This window comes from Lampetra planeri, chromosome 60 (genome assembly GCF_965212315.1).
Source record: "Lampetra planeri chromosome 60, kcLamPlan1.2.h2, whole genome shotgun sequence".
Classification (NCBI taxonomy): Eukaryota; Metazoa; Chordata; class Hyperoartia; order Petromyzontiformes; family Petromyzontidae; genus Lampetra; species Lampetra planeri.
Genome location: NC_136166.1, coordinates 197,830 through 203,829, shown reverse-complemented (window position 1 = coordinate 203,829; position 6,000 = coordinate 197,830). Strand labels below are relative to the sequence as shown.

Here is a 6,000-nt window from a genome sequence, read left to right as displayed (position 1 = left end):
TACAATTATAGTGTAATGTATAGTGTAGTGTATAGTGTAGTGTATAGTGTAATATACTAGTTCAGCACTACACCGGTTGTGTGTTGGAGAGTAAACCCACAACGACATTTACAATTCGAGTAGCCGTGAAGTTTTGTGGGTAATTAGCCGCGCGCGGTTTTGGAGTCACGGGATGCCGACCTTCCTGGCTTAGGGGATCGGAGTGAATGAACGGCAAGACCGGAGTGGAACGCAAGAGTTGAGCAGTGAATTCAATTCAGAGTACTCACCACTCTGTAGGGTTGTTGTGGTTATCGTTGTAATGGATCTGCAAGTCACAGAAAATAGCAAACGATGGCAAATTAATATCTGTGGGACCTTTCTCTGCTAGGATCAATGTGATGAAAAAAATGTGTGGCGGACACAGACTTGATGCCTTACAACAGTTATCTATTTGGTATTTTAACATCTTAACACTTCTTCTTGGTTATTTCGGTAAAGTCACGTAGAAGGTAAGTAACGCAAGCAGCCGTCCTCAGGTGAATAATGTTTGTTTTCATTCTTCACCTGAGGACGACTGCTTGCATTGTGGCCGAAACGTTGTGAGAATTATTTTATTATGTTTTATTAGTATTATTTTATTACTTCCCTTCTGCGTGACTTTACCGAAAGAACCAAGAAGATGAATCCCTGCAGTCACGAAAGCTTTAAATTGAAATTTTAACACTTGTTTTATTGCCATGAAGGGTAAAGCCTATTCTTATTTTGTTCAGCAAATTAGTACACCGCTACGTATCATCATCATCATCATCACCCATGGTCAATCGACTGCTGGATGAAGGCTTCCCCAAGCCGCCACCATCTCTCGTCCAGCAGTGCACAAAGAATTGATTATAATGCCGCGTTAATTGCAGCATGGGGCCTTCACTGTGAGTGTTGTGCTGTGAAGGCCACGGTGAATTGTGGCACACGTCCTTACCCAGTGCTTGAAGAAAATGGAATGCTGTAGGGGAGACACGCACACACGCACACAGTGTCAGTGACTGTCATTGCGTAGGGAAATCTGTGGACAAAAGTCTATGGCTTGGTTCATATACACTGCTCGTCTGATTGTCGAACAAGTTAGGATGAGGTGTGATTTTTTTTTTCCATAATAGAGGTTTTTTGGGTTAGATCGCGTAAATATATAAATGTGTCGTTAAACCCACCGCCACCACCCGACACAGCCAACTAGTAAGGGTTGTCACGTAAACAGAACGTGACAATTCGTCACTAGTACAGCACTAACCGGTGTGTTGAAAAGTAAAGCCATAACATTTATAATCTGAGTACGACGTTTCACCAGTAATTACAACCAGCTTCATGTGTTAAGATGTGTGATTTTTTAAGTAAAAACCATTTTTTAAATGCCTGCGGCCTCGCGCACAATATTTATCGCGGAAAAAAAACTCTGCGGAAGAACTAGGGGGGAAAATCCAGAGGAATCTCCCCTGTGCGTTCCTCGCAGCCAGAGACCAGGTAGGGAGTGGGCAAGCGTTCGCTTTGTCCATCACATTAAGACTTGCGGGTAAACATAACGAATTTTTTTATTGCAAACAACTGAAAATAAATTCAAGATTGTCCAGTTACGGTTTGGCCATGTTTGCTTGTTGTAGTACAGAGTTAGACTGATGGCCTTAATCTAAGTTGTCTTGTGGTTGTTGTTGTTTGACTTGCATCCCACTGGGATTTTTGCACACAGTATTGGTGTACGGTGATTTTTCTGCAATATTTTGCTGTCTTTTCTTGGATTTTCTGTTTGCACATAGTCACTTTAAGATGTTTTTTGTTCATGTTTTTGTTTTTTTGTTTGTTGCGGTTGCACCCGATTCAAGAGCCGAATGGCTCACAGGGCTTTACCTAATAAATGAAACTTGAAAATTTGAAACTTGAAACCGAATCTTCAGTGCAGCGACGTGAGCAGTTGAGGCTCAGGCATGGTTCTACCTCCGGTGAGCCACGGCTCGGAGCCCACACCCAACTGGGGACTACGACGCGATATACATCGACACGAGGTGATATTCACAACGTTACAAGTGAAGTCAATTCGCTGCTGCCGACCCTGTCCAAAGGGACGTTCAGTGGGCGGCAAAAGTAATAACCACGTCATACTCTTAGGCTTTTTCGGTAAAGTCACGTAGGTAAAAAATAAAAATAAAATTAATAGAAGTAATAATAGAAATAAAATAAAAAAATCACGACGTTTCGGAGGCAACACAAGTCTCCGTCATCAGGTGGGACCATCACAGCTAAAATTACTGCATCAAGTGATGCAGTCATTTTCACTTGATGCAGTCATTTTAGCTGTGACGGTCCCACCTGATGACGGAGACTTGTGTTGCCTCCGAAACGTCGTGATTTTTTATTTTATTTTATTTATATTATTACTTCTATTAATTTTATTTTAATTTTTTACCTACGTGACTTCACCGAAAAAGCCTAAGAGTATGAATCCTTGCAGTCACGAAAGCTTCAAATCTAGAATTAATAACGACGTCGCCCTTGAGTTACCCGGGAAAGCCTCGTTGAGTCTCGAGACGTGGTTGTCAGGACGGGGTGCTGCTACGTTGGGATCCTTCCCCAAGTTCCATTTAAAGCAAAGCAGAGAAGCCGGAGAAACCCCACGGCGCTGTAACACTCCAGCAATGTCACCTCCTGGCCACACGAGACAAGCGAAGATCGCCCCCCCCCCCCCCCCACGTGTAGCCTAAACAGACTGTTGGGGCAAGTGCTGTTAGCGAGTAGCACCGACGAAGGTCGGCACGGCACACGAGGGGGTGGGTGGCCAGCACCACGGCCGAACCGCCTTTGTTACCCTAGTGATGATGTTTACACACCGCCCCAGGTACTCATTTGAGGCTGAGTCGACCTACGGGAGGGCCCAAGACCGGTTCAGATTATCCGTAATACAGATGTTTTTGTTTGGGTTAGATCGCATAAATATATAGAAGTGTCGTTAAACCCGACGACACCAGACACAGCCAATCAGCAAGGTTTGTCACGTAAACAGAACGTGCCAATTGGTAACTAGTACAGCACACCAGCGTGTTGGAGAGCTGTACTCGTAACGAATTGGCACGTTCTGTCTACGTGACAAACTTTACTCATTGGCTGTGTCGGGCGGTGGCGGGTTTAACGACACTTTTATATATTTTCGCGATCTAACCCCCACAAAAAAACCTGTATTATGGATGATATTGGTCGCGAAAGCCTACTGCGTATTAAACGGTTCAGGTAATAATCGCTGTGTTTTGCTGAAAGTGGGAATCGAACTCGGGTCCTAGACGGCGCTGACAACCTCTGCGCCACCGCTCGGCACTGCTGGCCACACCTGGCAGTGGCCGCACCTGCAACACCTGGTGGTCAAGCCATCCAGGTACGGCTGCTGAGCTTTCGCGATCCCAAGAGACGGGACGCATTCGGGGCGACATGATCATGGGGAACCCTGTCAAATGTCAAGTTTGGCTCAGCTATCGAAGCAAGGATGGTCACCGCCATCGCACGCTTTCCGATGCACTTCTGCGGCCGTCTGGAACGCTCTTCCTTCCGATATTAGGAAGCCACCGAAGCTATGCACTTTTAAGTAATCATCTAGATTGACAAACTCATTTATTTAGAACTGCTTTTTGTGTTTAGCGTTGTTGTCCTTCCGCCGCACCTCCGATTAGCACGGTTGGCTACGCACGGTGCGAAAGAAGTCCAACATACATACAAGTCGAAGTCTGTCTCGAAAACTCGCCTCTGTAAAGTGCCCGTTCACCCTGCGCAGGTTCTGTTTATTTCCTGGCTTTCCATACACGGCGGTGGCGCAACGGTGGGATCTACGGATTAAATGCGCCACCTTACAAACGTAAATTAATATTATTATTAAACTGGCGGGGGGGGAACATTCTCCCTCCTTTCCGATCCAACCTTCGGCTCTCTTGAGGTATAGTCCCTTGGCCAGTGCGTGTGTGTGCGTGTGCGTGCGTGTGCGTGCGTGTGCACGAGCGAGGCCCCTTCCCGTCTCACCTGCCCGAAGCTCTCAGCACGAGCAGCTCCAGCACCAGCCAGGCAATGGTCGCGCCACCGCGGGGCGCCATGGCCTCTTGTCTCGTCGCCTCCTCTCACCCTCTGGCTCGATCGACCTCACCACGTCTTCCAAGAAGGTCACCCGCGCCGGACGATGCTGCCCTCGTAGCTTACGCCTGCTCGCCTTCGCTCGCTCGCTCTCTCTCTCTCGCTCACTTACTCTCACGATTCACCCGACGTGGCAGGCAAGGAGATCCTTCTCTGCCTCGCTGACTTGGGTGCTCATCGCATCGAGGTTTTATACCGGCGCTGGGCAAGGTGGGCTGGCGGGACGATCGGGGGTTGGGCTTGGACCTCGAAGAGCCCTCCCACGCCAACCACGTCGTCTCGAACGTCGATACGGCGATGGCAGAGGGGGGGGGGGGGTCACCACATCCCGGGCCTGCACGCAACGCCCCTCACACGCGGCACATCCTGAAATTGATTTTCGTCAAAAAAACTTTTTTTTTCCATCTTTCCCAATTAACGTTGTCCGTTAAAGGGCCCTCTCGGTTATTCTGAGGGCGCAGAGAGACCTCCAGAGCTCTTCGCAAGTGAACGAGTGCCCTTTCCAGAGTGGATTTGCAAAAGTGCACTTTTTTTGTGTGCGAGGTTAATTGAGGTTGATTGGGACACCAGAGGAAGATAAGATGCTCCGGTCCGTGTTTTTACAGAGTTGGCTCATCCCCGTTACAAACACGGTTGCCTAGCCTGGAGTGTGGAATCACTCACCACAGTTTGCTTTGTCAGTTGTTCTGCCAAACAGCCGATATATCCGCTCAGATGTATCATCATCATCGTCATCAGCAGGAGCAGCAGCAGCAGCAGCCAGGGTCAACCCACTGCTGGATGAAGGGCTCCCAGAAGCCGCCACCACCGCCATATTTCACGATCCAGCGGTGTAATAGTCCAGCCAGTGCCTGCTGCACGCACGAGCTGACCACCACGCTCCATCTCCTGTGGCAGACCTCCCCCAGCAAGCGTTCCATCCCATCGGCAGCCGCTCCGTAATCAATCTGGACATACGCAAGAATAGAGAACCGATTTTTGATTTGTTTAGAGTTGTTGTCCTTCCCCCCCCCGGCACCTCCGATTCGCACCGTTGCCTACGTATGTTGCGAAAGAAGTTCAACATGCGTGCGTAGAATAGGTGGCCACAGATTCCAAGAACACAGGATGGGATGTTACTATCCTTTGTGCAAGCACTTCCAAGAGTTCATGAACAGTGAGCCTGGTGAAATTTGGGGAGCGCATCGTCAGTAGTGAACCTTTGGTTCCTAGGGTGTTCCGGCCTTTCACACTATACACCCTCCCCAAAGGCGGCCAGCGACAGGGTGATCAATCCTATGCTTGCGTCCCATCCCAATTAGTCATAGGAGTTGCCTTGTTGTTGATAGCCAACATCCCATGGGATTAACTTAATAATAATAATTCACAATGTTCATACACTTCACAACATTTTACCTCGGCAAAAAACCCCACTTCACTATATTCTGGACAATGAGATATTATTTCTTTTTGGTGGGCTGTTAAGTTGTTCTCGAATGTACGTTGTAGGGTATCGGGTTGGAAGCTCATGTCCCCCAATTGAGCCGTGCCAAAATAAAAAAAAATCGCAATAATTTTCGTAGTCGAGTCGACTCACGATTATCCGCGTGCAGTTTATCCGATTTGCGGATTAGCCGCGCACCTGAGATTTTTGTACATGAATGAATAACCCACGGATTTTCCCTTCAGCACAATTGAACAATCTAAAAACAATTGTACGTTGTTATTCTTGGAAATGTTTATTAAAAGTCACTGGCTTAAACCGGACAAATATCTTGCATCCGGTTAAACCGAAATCCACGTGATTGCCTCTACAGTACAGTAGTTGCATATCTTTACAACTGTGGGCGCAGTTTGATTGATGTTTGTGGCGTGGCTCTGCTG

The 6,000-nt window shown here is 47.6% G+C and overlaps 1 long non-coding RNA gene across 1 annotated transcript; it reads right to left on the bottom strand.

Moving 5' to 3' along the window:
- Positions 1-269: 269 nt before the first annotated feature.
- On the bottom strand, positions 270-4,342 carry LOC144736284 (uncharacterized). The gene is made up of 3 exons (XR_013588750.1): positions 4,030-4,342; positions 959-982; positions 270-307 (listed from the first exon to the last, which is right to left on the bottom strand). It is a non-coding gene; the product is annotated as an uncharacterized LOC144736284 (long non-coding RNA).
- Positions 4,343-6,000: the final 1,658 nt, after the last annotated feature.